The sequence below is a fragment of the Zalophus californianus genome, chromosome 11, assembly GCF_009762305.2.
Source record: "Zalophus californianus isolate mZalCal1 chromosome 11, mZalCal1.pri.v2, whole genome shotgun sequence".
In the NCBI taxonomy this organism is placed as follows: domain Eukaryota; kingdom Metazoa; phylum Chordata; class Mammalia; order Carnivora; family Otariidae; genus Zalophus; species Zalophus californianus.
The window spans coordinates 57352190-57372521 of record NC_045605.1 but is presented as its reverse complement, the minus strand read 5'-3'; the positions used below and the strand labels follow the sequence as shown (position 1 = coordinate 57372521).

The following is a 20332-nucleotide window of genomic DNA, read 5'->3' as shown; positions in this document are numbered from 1 at the left end:
CAATATCAATCAATCAGTCAATCAATCCAGAGTGAGAGAAGTCAGACCCCTTTTCCCCACACTAAAAAAAGCCTGGTCTCAGGTACACAGTGAGTGATCTCTGTGTCTGAGTTTCCTTCTTCCTTCCTTCTGGATTTATCCTCACCTGGGTTCCAGGGCCAAGGCCAAGAGGCAGGATGAGGGAGAGCAGATGGGTGTCGAGAGAGGAAGTGATTAAATGTTGAACGAGGATCTGGTGGTGGTGGTGGTGGGCGGGTGGTGGGGGGGTGGTCAAAGCCAGGAGGGCCCACTGGGAAGGCCTGGCTTGAGGAGCCAGGCTGCCTTTCTGCCTGGAAGGAAGAAGGATATCCGGGGGTCAGGGATGACACTAGTGTTTTTAGCCATGGGAGAGAAGTGAGACATCCAAATTAAGGAGGAAAGGCGGGTGGGAATTGCAGGATGTCTGTATTGGCCTATGCTGCAAAAATAAATGCTTCTGGGAGTAAATATTACATAAATAAATAAGTACAGATTTTTTTTTAAAAGCCCTCAAATCTACTTTTTTCCTCCACTTTACCAAGGACAAGGGCAGCATAATAAACTGAGAAGGGAAACAAAGAGATTTAAGATTCTGGCTGCTATGGGGAAATTACAAATGAGGTCTGACGCTATTTTTGTTTTTTTTTTTTTCATTATGAAAAATACGTTGCCTGACATGGGCACCCTGCCACTATTGGGAGAACCGTGAGAATCTAGTTTGTTCCCAAAACATTGCCATGGGGGAGGTGAGGTCACAAGGGAACATGGTTTTCCCCCAAGGGAGGCCTAACCAAAAATAAATAAAGGAATAAATGATAAATAATGTTCTAGAAATGAGAATCGGAGCACATGGCTCTAATCTAGTGCTTTCACATCCTAGCTAGGTTTCCTGGGGCAAATCATTTCCCCTCTCTGCATTTTAGTTGTTGTATTCATTTCATTAGGTGCTTCTATCTCTGATAGTGTGAGTCTAGAATATATTCTTTTAAGCCCTTGAAGAGAACAACAGTGGGAGTTGAAGACAGGAAAGAAAATACTGAGCTGGATGGTAGAGCTGAATATCCTAGAGCTAGAAGAGAAGTCACCTAGCTCATTCATTCACACATTCATTCATCTGTTCATCTATTCTGTATTCCTGTCTGAGCAATACCCTGTGCCTGGCCCTTGTGTAGGGAAGTGAGGACCACAAATGGATCAGACTTAGTTCTTACCTTCACCAAGCTTGCAGTCTAAAGGATGGAAGGGATGAAATGGGGGTAAGGCAAGAGGATAAATGAATAATTATACCACTAGGGTCTAGGGGGCTGGAGACTGAACATATAGGGTATGGGAAGGGTGCAGAGTGGGCAAGGCTCGCTCAGCTTCTAGAAGCCAGTAAAGTCTTCCAGAGGATGAACACACTCAAAGGACAAGAAGAAGGTCACCAGGCAGATAAAAGGGGGGAAGCAGAAGAACTGGGTATGCACAAGTGACCTTGTCATTCCAATCCCAGGGGACTGATGTTCTCCCTTACAGTTCTTTAGGTAAAGACATCCCAGGGTTTTGGAAATCATTTGACCAGAGCTTCTCAAACCTGAGGCTATAGACTCAGGGCTCCTAGATACATATTTAAAAGGCTAAAACGTGTCTATGAGAACTTTAAATATTATATTTCATTCTGGTGATAATCCAAATACATTAAAATAAACATGTTCTGAGTTGTCTGGAAGACCACCACCTGCCATGTCCCTTGGACATTGACTTTATGTTTGTGATTGCCCTGGTGCCCAAGAGTGTTCATTGTTCTAGCCTGGCCAGGAACACAGGGAGGTGGACTGAATGTAAACGATGCTGCTGTGCCAAGTGAAAGTCAAATGGGTTCTTGGAGTACTATCAAAATGAAGATTTTCCATAAGTCTGACCAGAGCAGCATGGTGGGAGCTGCCCTGCAGTTATACAGTGCTCGGAGCGGGCTGGACTCGAGAGAACTCTGCCATAGCTGGGGGAGGCAGTCAGGCTTCACACAGCAATTTCGTTTCAGCAAAACAACGTCTTCTGTCACATTCAACTGCAGTCTTTATTTGAATTTTATAGGTTTCAGAGTTTTATTTTCCATTTGTCTTGGTTTAGAGTAGGAGAACTCTAAGCACAAGGAATGTATACTGAGTTTTGTGCTTATAAATCTGTAAGTGGCATTAAAATAAAAATAAGTCAACTTTGGGTGCCTGGGTGGCTCAGATGGTTAGGTGTCTGCTTTCGGCTCAGGTCATGATCCTAGGGTCCTGGAATCGAGTCCCATATCGGGCTCCCCGATCCGCGGGGAGCCTGCTTCTCCCTCTGCCTCTCTCTTATGAATAAATAAGTAAAAATCTTAAAAAAAATAAGTCAACTTTGGAATGAGTCCATGAGGATTAAAAAAAATTTTTTTTAATTTTATTTTTCAGTAATCTCTACACCCAACATGGGGCTCAAACCCACAACCCCGAAATTAAGAGTCGCATACTCTACTGACTGAGCCAGCCAGGCGCCCATAGTCTGTGAGAATTTTGAATAGTGGCCCATCCATTACTTAAGTTTGAGAAACATTCTGTTAGCTGCTTGGTGAACAATTCTCATTTTTAATTTCTTCTTAGAGTCTGAAGGGAGTCTTTCCTCCTGCCACCTAAGGTCAAAATAACCTCCAAAAAAGGGGTTATTTTCATTTAGTTCAAGAAAAGGTGCACAGGGCCTCTAGGAAGTAACTCCATCTTCCAGAGTTAGGCACATCTGACATTTATTTTACATTTCCCCCTGCCCCTCAATTTGTACCTTCAGCCAGGCTGCAGAAGTTGGTACCTTAGCAGTATTTAGTAAGCAACTTGAGGAAAGTCCTTAACCTCTCCAATCGATACTTCCCTAATCTATAAAACAATTATGCTAATAAAATGTTACATCTCAGGGCTGTTGTGAGGATTAACTGGGCAGGCTCCCGGGGATACAGTAGTAATAGTTCTAATAGCCACCATTAACATTAAACACTTTTCCTACTTTATCTCACTTCATCTTCCCCAGTTTGCATGGAGATAGTTTAATCTGAATTTTATAGCTCAAGAAACATGCTCAGAGAGGTAAAAGGAATTTGCTCAAATGGCTGAATTGGGAATCAAACCTAACTCTCAGGCAGATGGCCTTTGCTTGTGACCATTGCCCAGAGTACTTACGCTCTGCCAGCTCCACCTACAGAAATCTTTCCTGCCTTTTAACAATTCTTAACAGAATTAAGCTCTTCTCCTCCTGTGTTTTCATACACTTTGCTTAGCCTCATGGGTTGTAGGAATTTAATCTAGTTTTGTATTATACAAAGTCAGTTTACCCAGGACATGCCCACTGGGAGTGGAGGATGGGGACAGATTATCTGGGGTCTAGAACAATCAAATGTTCTCTGGCTCTGAGCCCCCACCCAGTGAAGTCACCTATATCCAGAGCCCCTTCCCAGAAAACTCCTACCATCCTTTCCCATGGCCTGGTTCCCAGGGGCTCACTTAGGTGTTTGTTATGTTGAATGGAATTGCATGGAGCCAGGAGATTTGGGCTCCAGCCCCAGCCCCGTGATGATGGTGTCCAGTCTGGACAAGTCATTTGAACTTTCTGGGCCTCATACTCTGTAAAATGGGGTCAGGGTGTGGGTGTGTGTGGAATGCCTGGTGAAGTCCTACACATCCTTAACATTCTATGTTTTAAAAGTTGTAGCCAGAGCATAAACATGAGACCTATGGCCAGATTAAGTTTCTTGGAGCAGGGCATTTCCTGAGACTACATTTATTGTAGTGTATCTTCATGAATTCTAGCGAGAAGGGGAAAAAAATGGATATTGAAAACACAATTTACCGTAGTCACATTTGCTCACACATGCTTTTTCTGCTTTTCAGTTGTTTTTTTTTTTTTTAAGATTTTATTATTTGACAGAGAGAGAGCACAAGCAGGGGGAGCAGCAGAGGGAGAGGGAGAAACAGGCTCCCCGCTGAGCAAGGAGTCCTTTATGGGGCTTGATCCCAGGACCCTGAGATCATGACCTGAGCTGAAGGCAGACTCATAACCGACTGAGTCACCCAGGTGCCCCTCTTTCTGTTATTCTTAATTCATTTTATCTATGTATTTCATTTATACAGTTTATATTGTTGTGACTTTAAATTCACTAATCTTTTCTTCTATGTGTAATCTCCTGTTACTCCCACTCAGTGTATTTGTCATCACAGACATCTGAGGTTTTCATCTCTAAGGGTTTGATTTGTGTCTTTTTTAATGTCTTCCATGCCTGTATTTAACTTTCTGAACATGTGGAACAGTTGCCATTTCTGAGTAGAGAAACTGAGTTTAGATAAGTTAAGTAATTTATCAAAGGTCTTTAAAACAAAGGTAGTCTGGGGCACCTGACAGTCTCAGTTGGTAGAACACATGTGACTCTTGATCTCAGGGTTGTGGGTTTGAGACCCATGTTGGGTGTAGAGATTACTTGAAAGATAAAAAAGAATTAAAAACAGACAGAGAGGTGGTTTATCTCTAGCACCCACATTTTAAACCATCAAATTGTACTCTTTCCATATATGCAATATGTTACTATTTTCTCATTTTTATGATACACTCTAATCAATGGCAGTTTAGAATAGAGAGGACTGAATAATTTTAAAAAACTAAGGACAGAGCATAAGAGAATGTGAGGTAATATGTCAGCTACTAACAATGAGGATGGCTAACGTTTATCAAGCACTTGTTGCGGGCCCAAAGTTTGGCTGAAAGCTCCGCGTGCACTGCCTCTTTTATCTTCACATTCTGTTCAGCAAATATTATCTCCATTTTCCAAATGAGGAAACTGAGGCTGAGAAAGATTTAAGGAAGCAGCTGCCCACTATCCCACAGTGAGGTGGCAGCCTGGACCACATGCAGATCCTCTGACGGCTGAAGCCAAGCTACTTCGTGTTCCACGGAATTGCCTGGTTTGGGAAGGTGAAAGGACAGAAATGGGTAGTATAGGACCTTCGTCCTCTCAGAGGTTAGAGTTTAGTGGAGGAGATAGGTGTGAAAACAGTTGCATTACGTTATCCTTTTAGTTAGGATTTCCTTGATGGTCAGTGACAAAATTCCAATTTGACCAAGCAGAGTATAAAGGGAAATTTTTTCCAATATAATCATGAGCAGGGCAAGACAGCAGCTGGACCCTTTAAGACAGCTGGACCTAGAGGTTGGAATCTCCTCAGGGTTCTCTCACTCTCTGACTCTTGTCTGTTTCTTCCCCCTCCTTCAATAATTTATTATAAAAAATGTCAGGGGTGCCTGGCTGGCTCAGTCAGTGGAGCATGTGACTCTTGATGTCTGGGTCATGAGTTCAAGCTCCACACTGGGCATAGAACTTACAGTAAAAAAAAATTTGGAGGGTGTTATGCTGAGTGGAATAAGTCAATCAGAGAAAGACATGTATCATATGACCTCACTGATATGAGGAATTCTTAATCTCAGGAAACAAACTGAGGGTTGCTGGAGTGGGGGTGGGTTGCGAGGGATGGGGTAGCTGGGTGACAGACATTGGGGAGGGTATGTGCTATGGTGAGCGCTGTGAATTGTGCAAGACTGTTGAATCACAGATCTGTACCTCTGAAACAAATAATGCAATATATGTTAGGAAAAAAAAAAAGAAGAAGATAGCAGGAGGGGAAGAATGAAGAGGGGTAAATCGGAGGGGGAGACGAACCATGAAAGATGATGGACTCTGAAAAACAAACTGAGGGTTCTAGAGGGGAGGGGGTGGGGGAATGGGTCAGCCTGGTGATGGGTATTAAAGAGGGCACATTCTGCGTGGAGCACTGGGTATTATGAACAAACAATGAATCATGGAACACTACATTAAAAACTAATGATGTGGGGCACCTGGGTGGCTCAGTCATTAAGCATCTGCCTTCGGCTCAGGTCATGATCCCAGAGTCCTGGGATCGAGCCCCACATTGGGCTCCCTGCTCCGCGGGAAGCCTGTTTCTCCCTCTCCCACTCCCCCTGCTTGTGTTCCCTCTCTCGCTGTGTCTCTCTCTGTCAAATAAATAAATAAAATCTTAAAAAAAACACTAATGATGTAATGTATGGTGATTAACATAACAATAAAAGTTTAAAAAAATTCAATGTACAGAAAAGTGGAAAGACCTGTACACAGGTACACCACCGCTTAGATTTTACAATGGTTCCATTTTGCTATATTTAATGTATCATGTAACTGTCCATCCATTTCTGCTTTCCTTTGCATATTGGATTTATTTTCTCAGAGTACCTTCCCCCTGATGAGCAAAATTCCTGTCTCATACCTCACAGCCTTCATTCTGCATCTCCGGTTCAAAACCTCCTATGTCAGGATCAAATCCATCTAACGTGGGTTGTAGACCCCTGGACTAACTAAGGAGAAAGTATTTTGTAGTAGGCAGCTCCCACCAGGACTACATGGTGGGCGTGGAGGGAGAGGCTGGGAAGGGAGGCAAGCAAATGAAACAGTGCAGGTGTGACAAGCTCTGTGACAAACGGAACAGCAGGGGACTGTTGGGAGTGCAAGAGGAGACACCTCCTCCATTTGGATAGTCCGAGTTCGGCTTCTTCCAAAGGACATGATTCCTGAACTGTCTTAAAAGATACGGGGAGTTGAGCATTGGAAAAAAGGCTGGAGGCTAAGCAGATCAAGGTGCAAAGTAGTGAGTGCGTCTGGGGAAGTACAAAGTAAGAAAAGAAAAACAATGTGCCCACATATGTGTGCTCCAGTGTTGAAACATTTTATGGGGCGCCTGGGTGGCTCAGTTGGTTGAGCGTCTGCCTTCGGCTCAGGTTGTGATCCCAGTTGGGATTGAGCCCTGCGTCCAGCTCCCTGCTCAGCGGGGAGCCTGCTTCTCCCTCTGTCTCTGACCCTCCCCCTGCTCATGCTCTGTCAAATAAATAGATAAAATCTTTACCAAAAAAAAAAGAAAGAAAGAAACACTTTATAGTGCAGGCGGTAGTGAACTAGCTCTCAGAGCTCCCTGTGTGCATATTATAGTTTGAAATTGGCCATTTAGGAGTATTTACACCATGGAAATCAGCAAATCTGCTTTTTTTCCCCCTCAGAGATTGGATAAACATTTTGCCAGTATCACTGGCCCCCAGCTACAAAAACCTGAAGATGACTGATATTTTCTCCTACTGTTTTCTCGTGTAAGCTGATGTATTCCTATTAGAAAAGCTTCTTTGACAGATTCTATTTCTGGTCTTGAATTATTTTGTTTTCCCTTGAAGTTTCATTCATTCATTTCACAAACCTGCCTAAGTGGTGCCATGCTTGTTGGGGGGGGGGGTCTTGCAGATATGACAACACTAAGAAGCCAGGACATACCTGCTGTCAGATACTCCCAGGACCCCAGGGCCAGTGCCCTTGTTCCTGTCGGGACTTTGCAGAGCATTTTACCAGGAACTTAAGTGGACAGATTGCTATCAGGAAAGAAAGATTCCTTAGCCTGTGAGATTGTTTTTTTTCTTTTGGAAAATAATCCATTAGCACTGATGGAGCCATAGCTGGCTCCAGGGTACCTCCCGTCTGGCTCCCACAGGAGATTACAATAGGGCTTGGCAAACTCTCCCAAGTCCCTGTATAACCATTCCCCTGTTCAAATCTCCTTTCCCCACAATGGTGTGCTCAGACTAGCTTCACTACCAAAAATTATTTATCAAAGTAACCCCTGAGCTATGCTAAAATGACTAAGACATACTTCCTGCCCTTGAAGGGAGTCAGGACCCATTCATAAATATATAAAAACAAATAGAAGCAAAAATCAACAAGAATAGTACTTAAATTAGAGAATCAAAAGCATGGAAGGAATTATCTGATGCATCCATTTGGTATACTTTCTTTTCACTTTTTTTTTTTTTTAAGTAATCTCTGTGCCCTACGTAGGGCTCAAATTAACGACCCAGAGATCAAGAGTCACATGCTCTTCTACCAACTGAGCCAGCCAGGTGCCCCTGTTTTTACTTTCTTGATGATGTCTTTTGAAGCACCGAAGTTTTAGATTTTGATGATGCCCCATTTATTTTTTCTTTTGTTGTTTTAGCTTTTCATGTTATATCTAAGAAATATATATATTGCTTTATACAATTGCTTTTAATAATAGAATAAAAGAGAATTATGCACTTATATTGTCTTTTATCATTATAAAATAACATAATTACCTTTACCAGTGTTCTTTGTCTTTCATTTGCATTTGAATTACCATGTGGGGTGAGTTACTTTCAGGCTGAAGAACTTACTTCAGCTTTTCTTTTAAGGTAGGTCGGCTAGCAAAAAATTCTTTCAGCTCTTTTCTTTGAGTTCTTTGAATTTTGAATACTGAATGTTGAATGTATAAAACATAATGGCTACTTTGAAGTCTTTGTCTATTTTTTTTTCACCTTATGTTAGTAATGTTTATTTAGGTAAAAATTCTCACTTAGGTTACTACCCTTTCAGGTCAATGTATTTCCTTTAATTCTTTTTTTTTAAATTTTTTATTGTTATGTTAATCACCATATATTACATCATTTGTTTTTGATGTAGTGTTCCATGATTCATTGTTTGTTCATAACACCCAGTGCTCCATGCAGAATGTGCCCTCTTTAATACCCATCACCAGGCTAACCCATCCCCCTACCCTCCTCCCCTCTAGAACCCTCAGTTTGTTTTTCAGAGTCCATCATCTCTCATGGTTCGTCTATTAAATCTGATATCTAAGTAGGGCTTCTCATAGGCATTTTCTGATGCCTGCTTTTATTTCTTTTAGTGGGGGAGGAGCAAAAGGAGAGGGAGGGAGAGAACATTAAGCAGGCTCCATGACCAGCACAGAGCCCAATGTGGGGCTCTATCTCACAACCCTGACATCATGACCTGAGCTGAAATCAAGAGTCAGATGCTTAATGACTGAGCCACCCAGGCACCTCTAAACATCCTCTTTTTTTTTAAGATTTTATTTTTAAGTAATCTGTACACCCAATGCAGGGCTCGAACCCACAACCCTGAGATCAAGAGTTGCGTGCTCTACTGACTGAGCCAGCCAGGTGCCCCTAAACATAATTTTTTAAAACTAAAAGGTATAATATATACTCTGTATAATATGTCAAACAACAAGAGAATTAACATAAAGCATATGTTAATAATCTCCCCCTACTTCCCTCTAATACCTTTACCATTCCCTCCCTACCATCATCCACCCCACTCTTAATTATCAATATTAACACTGTGCTGTATAACTTCCTATACCTTTCTTTTTGCTAATACAAATATATAAACCTAAAAAAAGTTTTTTTTCTTAACAAAAATGGTTACATGTAATACACACTACTGTGCAACTTGCTTCTTCACTTAATATTTCATATTTCATATTCATTCTTCCTGGTTGGTATATATAAATTTAACTCATATTTTATTTATTTATTTTTAAAGACTTATTTATTTATTTTAGAGAGAGTGGCACACAGGCAGGGGGAGGGGCAGAGAGAATCTTCAAGCAGACTCCCTGCTGAGCATGGAGCCCCGCACAGGGCTTAATTCCATGACCCATGAGATCATGACCTGAGACAAAACCAAGAGTCAGATGCTCAACAAACTGAGCCACCCAGGTGCTCTTAAATTTAACTCATATTTTAAATACCTAGATCATATTCCATAATATAATATAAATGCACAAAAATGTACTCAATCGTTTCTCTACTGTTGGACGTTCAGGTTATATCCAATTTTTTGTTTGTTTTTGCCACTGTAAGCAGTGTTCCTATAAATATCCTTATATATATGTATTTTTTTTCTTTAGGTACTAATACATTTACTCCCATAATACAGAGTGTTAAAAGAGAGATAATAGACCAAAGAGTACACACATTTTAAATTTTAATAGATTCTTCCAGAATATTTTCCAAAGAGATTATGGCATAATGTTACACCTTCACCAGCAATGCATAATGGTGTCTTATTTCTTTACTCTCAAACAACAGCTGGATGTTCTCAAAAATTGAAAGAATTTTTGTCAGTCATGTTTTGTAAAACTGCATTCTATTTTTAAAAGTTTACATTTCCCTAACAACTAGTGGGTCCGAGCATCTTTCCAGGTTTCCTGTCCATTTGCATCACCTCTTCTGTGAATTGCCTATTCATATCATTTACCCATTTTTCTCTGTGGGTTGTTCACCTTATATACATTCCACACTGCAACTAAAGTAGTCAATAAAGAATCAGGACTACAACCCAATCTCCCAACTTCCACTCCAGTATTTTCTCTACTCTGGCCACTTCCTGAACTATTATGTGTTTTGTTGTCATTGTTGTGCTGTGTATTTGTTTTATTATATTATATTATGTCTCCTCTGTCATAATGTTAGTGTAACTAGTTTGTTGGACAAAGTGAGCTCATACTGCTTCTGCAGACGAAAACCTTATTTTTCTCACCAAGTTTCTCTAAAGTTCAGTTTACTGAATAGGTCTTTCCTTACTACTAAATGAAACCTTGGACAGATCCCATTGGGGTTTTTTTTGTTTGTTTGTTTGTTTGTTTTGGTCCTCAGGTAATGAGAGTTCTCCAAGTGCTTTCAAATATCAAAAAGAAGACAAGATTAGAAAGATGTGCTCTGTTTGGTTTGGAGAAAGCAAGCATTTGTGTTGGAAACTGCATAGGGGGTATATTAGGCAACTTAGGCTGCCATGACAAAATATCACAGACTGGGTGTCTTAAGCAACAGAAATTTATTTCCTCACTGATTTGGAGGCTAGAAGTCTGAGATCAAGGTTTCAGCATGGTTAGCTTCATAGCTTACAGATGGCCACTTCCTCTCTGTGTGCTCACATGGCATGTGCATGGAGAGAAAGAGTGTTCTGATGTCTCTTCTTGTAAGGACACTAATCCTATTGGATTAGGGTCCCACACTTATGACCTTACTTAAGCTTAATTTTACCCCCCAGAGGCTCCATTTCCAAATATTACCTCACATTGGAGGTTAGGACTTCAACATATGAATTTTGGGGAGGGGAGGGAGACACAAACATTCAGTACATAACAGGGGGCCACAAGGCAAAGTATTGGGAGTGGCCTCTAGGAGCTCAGAGTGGTCTCCAGGTGATAGTTGGCAGGAAAATGGGAACCTCAGTCCTACAATCATAAGCAACTGAATTCTGCCAATAATCAGAGCTTGAAAGAGGACCCTGAGCCCCAGACCTGACCAACACCTTGAATTTAGCCTGGTGAGATCCTGAGCAGAGAATTGAATCATGCCTTGTGCAGACTTCCAGCATACAGAAACTGAGATAATAAATCTGTGTTGCTTTAAGTTGCTACACTTGGGGTGATTTGTTATACATCAATAGAAAACGAATATACTCTTTAAGAAAAAGAATTTAAAATTATAAAGGGGCCTAAAGGGGCCCATGCAAGGGACGGGCTCTGAGACACAAGCTTTGTTAGTTTCAAGGTATATCCATCTCTGGCTCCAAGGAAGGGAGAAGATGAGGAACGCAAGGCATCAGCTGCTGCTGTGTAGGGTGGGTCAGATGTCCTAAACCAATTCTTTCTCTTTGGAAGGCTTTAGCAGGTCTTTTGGAGATCCTGCCCTAGAGCCTCTACCTGGACTTCCCTTGACAAAGCAAGGCCTCTCCTCTCGGTTAGCTCCTGAGTTTCTAGCAGTCCATCCTCTTTGTTGGGATCACAGTGCCCTCCTCCTTCTTTGAGGGCAGGTCACTCTTAAGAAGATCCCAGTCGACTCCCTTCTTCTAAGTCAACATCAGTCTTTAGGACACACCTGTCTTTGTCCCATGGCCAGTGGGAGAACAGTTTGCTCGCAGCACAACCATCTCTCTCTTTGTCCTACAAGTTTCTTTTTTTTTTTTTTTTAAGGTATTTATTTATTTGAAAGAGAGTATGAGCAGGGTAGGGAGGAGGAGAGGGAGGGGGAGAAGCAGACTCCCCACTAAGCAGGAGCCCAGTGTGGGGCTCCATCCCAGGACCCAGGGATCATGACCCGAGCTGAAGGTAGACGCTTAACTGACTGAGGCACCCAGATGTCCCTGTCCTACAAGTTTCATTCGGTCTCTCATCACTAAGTTCCTCAAACGTGTCAAATTATGTCTTATGATCCCCAAACTCCAGAGTCACATGTCAAGCTCTCTGAGTGGTTTTTCTGGAAGTCTCCTATCTCCCTTAGCTTAAGGAAGGAGGAGAATATACCCCTTGCCCCATGCACTGATGGCTATTCAGGAGAAAGACCACTAGTGTGGGATTCAGGAACTCTGAGCTCTAGTCTGACTTACTGTGTCCTTGGGAAACTTTCTTTTCCATTCTAGACCTTGCTTCCCTGGGTCAGTTAAATGAAGATGCTGGAGTAGATTCACACATTTATTCAGTAAATGATTATTGAGCCTCTACTATGTGCCTGGAACTGTTCTGGGCACTGGGAGTCAGAAAAGAACAAACTAGATGGCCTCTGAGGGCCCTTCCAGCCCTCACATTCTCTAATTCTTCTCCCTACCCACTTCCCATTCACCACCCCCTCCACTCCCATGGGCAGTCAGTCCTGGCCTCCCCCATGACCACCCTTTCCACCCCAGCAGAGCATAGCCTCCTCTTGCTGGGACCTTTGATGGAACTAGGGCTGAGCCTTCTCTGAAGGCAGCATTGCCATCCCTCTCTGCTACTACCCATTAATCTGGTCTGTCTGGACTGGAAGTGCTCCCTGACCAACGACAATGGAAAAGTTTATTTGTAGCGATCAGGAAGTCCCGCATGACCCCTGTCCATCCACCTCTGGGACAGGAAGCCCCAGGAGGAAAAAACAAAAGATGAAACACTGGCTGACTTCCCAGCTTCTAAGTGTTCAGCAATACTCTGGTCTGGAGGGTCCCTTCTGCCCAGCAGACAGTGACCTCCCTCAGAAAATCCTTCCTTGTCATTGGGCCCCAGGCCCTCAGTTCCTTTCCAGAGGATCCAGAAGGACTTAGGTGACGTAAAAGAGGTATAAGAAATGAAGATTGACTCTCTGGGAAAGGATGCATGATGTCTTATCCTAAGCTAAGTCTCAGTGTCTGGGAGGGAGGAAGGCTGAATTCACAGAGTGGGAAAAATATTCTCGGTGGTTAAGGAAGCAAGTGAGTCACCTGCTTTGACCTTCATCTATGCCTTCCCATGGCCAGGGTAGTTTCAGGGAAGGGGTGGAGATGGAAGAGATTTCCAAGCAATTTTGGCTTGCTCAGTTATTTGGGGATCCTTACCTGTGACATTACCTTCCATCCATCACTCTTCTCCCAACAGCTGAGCTAACCTGCCTGGGAGAAAGTTAACAATATGACCTTTATAGGTGCCAGGGCCTGTGCTTAAAAGGGTCTCATGCTTGGTTTAATGCTCTACTGTTGCCATCTTCAAATTCTTGATAATTTCTGAACAAGAAGCCCATGTTTTCATTTTGCACTGGGCCCCGTAAATTGCACAACGGGTCCTGATTGAGAGTGTCTCATGCGTTAGGTTCTAAGCCAGGTACTTGGCATACTTGTGTCATTCCAGCCTCTAACTGTTTTGAGCTAGGACTAACTATTCACTCCTTGTTACCATTGATGAAATTTAAGCTTAGGTAAATAATTTGCTGAAAACTACATACCAGGTACAGGGTGGAGTTGGGATTCAAACCCAAGTCTGACTCCAGAGTTAGTGCTCACTCTGGTCCACGGTGCTGTCTACCAGAAGAAATGTTTTTACTTCCACGATATGGGAGAGCTGAGTCTGGAAAAGCAATTCAGGAGAGTTAGGCAGGGGTGGGATGCAGGACTTTGACCAGAGCTAGAACTTCAAGCAAGCCCTGAGTATATGTTTTTGAGAACAACCCACATGCACATTCACACAGTCACACATCCTCACTCACACTCCAACTCTCATGCACACATATGCACACATGTTCACATCTACACACACACATACACCCCACCAGTCCAGAACCTGCTTTCAGAAGCAGTTCAATGATATGTATCATTACAGCGTCCTAGAGTGTCAACACCACAAGGACCCCTAGGGAAGTACCTAATCTGCTAATCTGATTCCCCCATTTGACAGATGAGAAAACTGAAGCTCAGAGAGGGAAGATGGTCTAGGTCACACACTTCACTAGTGGCAGAGCTGGGGAACTTATGCCAGCCCCCTGACTCTAGATCCAAAGGCACAGCATAGGATGAACTGATGGGAGGTAAAATGGGGCAACTACAGATGTATCAGAGCAGAAAGGAAGTACAATCCTGAGATTAACCAGGCTTTCTTTCCCTCCTGACTGCCCTTCCTCTGTACCCCAAGCAAAATTTACTCATCAGCATCTGAGAAACACTTTACTTCTGACCCTGGCTGGGCACAGAAATCCCCACCTCCATCAGTATTGATAGTCATGCTATTGCTCAAGACCCAAAAACACCTGCTTTAAGGGGTCAAGTGGTTTGGATTAGCAAGGTTGATTGTTCTTTCATTCACAAGCAAAACAAAACACAAAGGCAAAATATAAACAGGATAAGGCATGAGGGCTTAATTACCCTATAGAAACAGGAGAGTTTCTATGAAGTAAAAAGCAAAACAAAGACCTGCCAGGGACAGCCCTAGAGGAACAGGTGACCTGGGGCTGGGCTAGCTTTGGGCCTTTTCTGGGCAACCTCCCAATGTCAGCCCTTAAGACCAAACTGGGCTTGAGATGGAGTCATGCAGCTAAAGAGCAGGATTTTGATCTGCTTTGAAGACCTTTCTCCTCCCATGTTTCCTCCTGGACAGATCTGGGTTCAAATTTTGACTTTGCCATTTACTAAATGTGATTTGGGACATGTTGCCCAGTCTCTCTAAGCCTCATTTTCCTAATGTGTAAAATGGGCACGATACTCAAACCTATGTCTCGGGATTCCCATGTGGGTCTTTCAGTGCTAAACCCACAGAGTCCCACCCAGGCAAACCAGGAAGGCTGGTCACCTTGGGGTATTGGGAAGATAATGCCGATGAAGCATTTATCAAAGTGGCTGGTACGCTGTAATTGCTCCTACGATAATTGTTATCCTTTTCTCTTACCTCAAACATTCTTTTTAAAGATTTATTTATTTTAGAGAGAGAGAGAGAGAGAGAGAGAGAGCGTCTGGAGAGTGGGGGGGGGGTTGCCGAGAGAAGAAGGGAATCCTCAAGGAGACTCCCCGCTGAGTTTGGAGCCGTAGGCGGGGCTCAAGGCAGGGGCTCAAGGCAGGGGCTCAAGGCAGGGGCTCAATCCCAGGGCCCTGAGATCATGAACTGAGCCATAATCAAGAGTCAGATGCTTAACTGACTTAGCCACCCAGGCACCCCCTTACTTCAAACATTTAAAGAACACTGTCTGCCACATTTTGTGTTAAGCACTGTTGAGATAAATTGTAAACATTCGTAAAGCTCATTTTATATTTACAAAGCATTTTCAAACCTATTTTCTCAATTAATCTTTACAATAGCCCTATGAGGGAGGTAAAACTCAATACCCCCATTTTACAGGTAAGATAACTGAAGCTCAGAAAGATAAGTGACTTACTCAAGGTCACTTGGCTAATAGGTTGCTATGGACTGAATGTGTCCCCCCAAATTCATATGTTGAAGTCCTAATCCCCATTGTGATGGCTTTTGGAGGTGGAGCCTTTGGGAGGTAATTAGGTTTAGATGAAGTCATAAAGGTGGAGCTCCTTATAAAGGATTAGTACCCTTATAAGAAGAGACTAGAGCTCTCTCTCTCTGTGCGTCACGTGAGGATGCCACAAGAAGGTGACAATCTGCAAACTAGAGAGAGGCTCTCACTGGACCTCTTAGCTTCCAGAACTGTGAGAAATCAATGTTTGTTTAAACTAGCCATTTTACAGTATTTTGTTACAGCAGCCTGAGCTAACTGATACATAAGTGAAGGGCTAGGATACAAATTAAGCTGCAGAGCTTAAGGATTTTCACATCATATCACATTGTCCTACTACCCTTCTCCATCCTTGTTCATTGAGGCTGCTGATAGCTCCTATTTCTTCTTACCTTTATCAAGAAGAATTCTTTCCTGCAAACATGAACCACATTCTGGCTTATTTAAACAGAAAAGGAAGGGCGCCTGGGTGGCTCAGTTGGTTCAGCGTCTGACTCTTGATTTCAGCTCAGGTCATGATCTCAGGGTCCTGGGATTGAGCCCCGTGTTGGGTACCCTGCTCAGTGGGGAGTCTGCTTGAAATTTTCTCTCTCCCTTTCCCTCTGCCTACCCCTACTTTGTGCACACGTGCACTCTAAAATAATAAAGAAGCAAATCTTTAAAACAAACAAAAAACAGAAAAGGAATTGTTGAAGGGATATTAGGTAGCTCACAGAATCTCTTGGAGGGCCAGAGAAGCTTTCACCCCAGGATGAACTCCCAAATTCATAGACCTGGCCCAGTGAACACGTGATAGCCACTGCTCTAGGGAGTGGGTTCCACTGCCTGCACCATCAAGATGACCAGTGCCAGACCCCGGACTCTACCACTATAGCTGCTGCCTTTGCTGCCAGCCGTGGCTCACACTGATTCTGCATATACCCCTGCTTCTTTGCCTCACTAGCTTCCAATTCATGGTCAGCCTAAGGAGGGTCCATCTGACTGGCAGGGCTTACTTAGGTTATGTGCCGAGCCTTAGCGGCAGGGGTTGCTGGGAAATCAAGTCTGGCCTTTTCAGTTTCTCTAACGGGAAGCTGGCTCTGTCAATCTCTTAAGATGGGGACCTCTCCAAACATGAAAAGGTCCCAAAACTCAGCAGCCCAAAACAATTACACCTCTTTGTTATCCCAACCCTTCTCCTCTTTCTCCACGCCTCTAGGCCAAACACCCCGAAACTCTAAATTTTATTTTGTCTCAATAGACCTTACTAAAGGTATCCCAACTGTTGTGAGTTCATCTAGCGTGAAGCCCAGAGTTCTTAAAGAATTTGGGCTTTTACACAGGTGTGTTAATCCAGGTCTTCCAAGAAGCAGAGCCGAGAGGGGATTAAACATGCAAGGATTTTACTCATATAGCAACATGTGAAAAAAAAAAATGAGAAGGGAGAGGTTAGTTGAACCATAAATCCTCCATGCAAGTCTGACCCTAAGTAAGCAGAAGGGGAGGGAAGGTTGGGTGGAAAGTGTCCTAGACCACTTCTAAAGGTTGGGCTGTCATGTTGAGTTTCCCTGCTGCACACAGTTCTTGGCTGGTAGCCGCTTAAAGCAGGTGTGGTATCAGCACAAACAGAGCGGTGGACTTTACCTGGGGCCCTTGGTCTGTTACACTCCTATAGTTGGAGATCTACAAGGCACCTTTTCATGGCTCCATACATGCTCTTCTCTCCAGCTGCAATGCCTCTTTCCAGCTTTTTCTTTTTGGCTAACTCCTCTTGATCTTTTATTTTTTCAAAGATTTTATTTATGTATTTGACAGAGAAAGACACAGCGAGAGAGGGAACACAAGCGGGGGCAGTGGGAGAGGGAGAAGCAGGCTTCCCTCTGAGCGGGGAGCCCGATGCGGGGCTCAATCCCAGGACCCTGGGATCATGACTTGAGCTGAAGGCAGACGCTTAACGACTGAGACACTCAGGTGCCCCTCCTCTTGATCTTTTAAAAAAAGGTCTCAAATCTGGGTGAAGTCCTCCTTGAACTCCCTAGTCACAATGCCCCCACAGCATCTTCTAGCCAGCAGGCTTCCAGCAGCCACCGTGCTCTTTATAACTGCCTATTGAGATGCCTGTTCTCTCTAGACAGAACCCCTCGGAAGTGGGAGCCATTGCTGCACCCCCAGCACATACATATCGGTACATGTTGGGGCATGAGTGGGTGAGTGTGTAGATGGGACAGTTGAGTTGTCAGGGTCCTGTTATCACTTAAGCAATTCTGACAAGGTCTACTCAACTTCTCCTTGTTCATATCCATCTCTGTCCCTCTCCATTGCGGCCGCTACCACCCTAGTTCTCTTCTGTCATCCAAAGTCTAGACTATGGCAGCTGCCTGCTCACTGACCTCTTTGCAATACTCTCTCCTCCAGTTTATCCTCTACACAGCATCGAAATGATGTTTTGAAATAAAATATCCTTCAATAGCTCTCTATGGAAAAGAGGGAAGTCCATAATGGTCTGAACTCTTTGGCCCCTTATGATCTGGCCCCTGGGGACCTGTCCAGCCCTCTCTTGCTGTGCGGTCTCACACCCAAAGCCTTCACCATAGTGTTGTCCATGGTTTCACCTAATGCACTTGGCTGGTCCATGCCCTGATTTCCTTTCTTCTGCTTAGCAAGACACCAACACACTTTTTAAAAATTGAATTTTATTTATTTATTTATTTATTTTACCAACCCACCTTTTGAGTTTCTCCCCAAAGATTCTTCTCAACAAAGACTTTCTAACCTTCTCCCCAAGGAGAATTGACTAATCCCTTGTTTGTGCCCCTATTTCCCTCCTTATACTTTTAGCCTGAGACCCGTAACACTCCATTTTTTCTTCTGCTCACTGCTTGAATGCGAGGTCGGTGTTTTATTTGATTCCACAGAGCTTAGCATAGCACCAGCAAAAGAGTTTTTAGGTACTTAGTAAGCGCTTACAGTGACTGTAAGCATACATGAATGAATATTTGAAGGACAGGTTAATCTGAAATACCTGCATTTTAACTGGGATTATATATATGTATAGAGGCTTGATTTTTTATTTTTGTTTGTTCCTTGGTTGGTTGGTTTTCTCACTTGCCCAACCCTAAACCCCTTTCTTATATGTGGAGAATTCTCCACCATAGGATTCTTGGAGAAAGGCAGATATTGTCTCCTATTATAGAAGTAAAAAAGGCCAGAAATTTGCTTTCCAGCACTCCCTTACAGCTAGGGTGTGCATAGATGATTTAGACCCTATCAATCAGGTACATTCTCCTGGAACTTAGAATAAGATGCTTGTATTGCAAAGAAGCAGGGATGGTGGAGAGTTTGGCAGTGGTGGGGGCAGTGGCAGCAACATCCAGGTTTCAGGGCAGCAACCCCAGTAGAGTGAGTGGTGGCCTCTGGGTCCAGTGCTCAGGGCATGGGTAGAAGCAGCAGTGGTGTCCTTATTGAATCGGTTCTGTAGCATGATAGATCAGGAATGAGGTTGTACCTGCCCTGACTCCCTTTGCTTCTGCCAATTGTTCTAATACCTTTATTGAGATATAGTTCACATACCATACAATTCACCCATTTAGAATATACAATTCATTTTCTAGATTATTCATAGATATGTGCAACTATATCACCATAGACGATTTTAGGACATTTTTATCATCTCTAGAAGAAACCTCGTGCTCTTTAAGTATCACTCCCACCCCTCCTGCTTCCCCCTCCCCGTCCCCCTCCTCAGCCCTGAGCAACTGCTAATCTACTTTCTGTCTATAGATTTCCCTATTCCTTTCGTAGGAATGGAATCACATAGTATGTAGTCATTGGTGACTGGCTTATTTCCTTTAGCACAGTTTTTTCAAGGTTCATCTATGCTGTATCTTGTGTTAGTAATTCATTCCTTTTTTATGACGGAATAATATTCCACTGTGTTCCAGATCTTGTTTATTCAGTCATTAGTTGATAGACATTTGGGCCTTTTCTACTTTTTGGCCATAATGAATAATACCACTATAAACATTTGTGTACAAGTATCCGTGTGGATATATGCTTTCATTTTCAGCCCATTTTTTGAGCCTGATTCTTCAGGCTTTCTGGTGACTCTCTGAGCTATAGAAAATCATCCTAACAAATTTATTTCTTGTTCAAATCAGCCAGAGTTGATTTCTCTTCTTTATAACCATGAGGTTTCTACTCCTTTCCCTTGGGGCCAAGTTCTTAACCCCAAGACAAAACGGTTATTGTTGGCTACTGGGACACACTTCCCAACTGACCTTCTAAGTTTCAAGTTTAAGCTTTCTCTATACTATAACGTGGATATTGAGATCCAAAGAGAGAAAGTGACTTGCCCTAGGTCACACAGCCTGTCACTGGCACATCTAGGACTAGAATCTAGGACACCCCATCACAATTTAAGTTCTTCCCTTTATACTATGCTTCCTTTCATCAATTCAACAAGTGTTTGTCAAGCTCTGTGGCTGTAGGATATATGGAAGAAGCAGAGGATATAAAGTCCAAAGACATGATTTCTATTCCCAGCTTTGCCACTTCCTACCTTTGTGATCTTGAACAGTTTACCTAATGTCTCTGGGCCTCAGCTAGCCCATCCTGGGGGAAGAGATTGAATTAGACAGAATCTCAAATGCCTACAGCCTCTGTAAGGTGCTACTGTTTTACTTATTCTGTTCTATTTTACTCACTT

At 43.1% G+C, this 20332-nt stretch overlaps 1 protein-coding gene across 1 annotated transcript in view; it reads left to right on the top strand.

The window, feature by feature from the left end:
• Positions 1-15784: 15784 nt before the first annotated feature.
• Positions 15785-20332, top strand: part of POLD3 (DNA polymerase delta 3, accessory subunit) — a 64914-nt gene continuing 60366 nt past the window's right edge. Inside the window, exon 1 of the mRNA XM_027581169.2 lies at positions 15785-15841. The gene's annotated coding sequence lies outside the window, so the exon portion shown is untranslated. The remainder of the gene's footprint in view (positions 15842-20332) is intronic.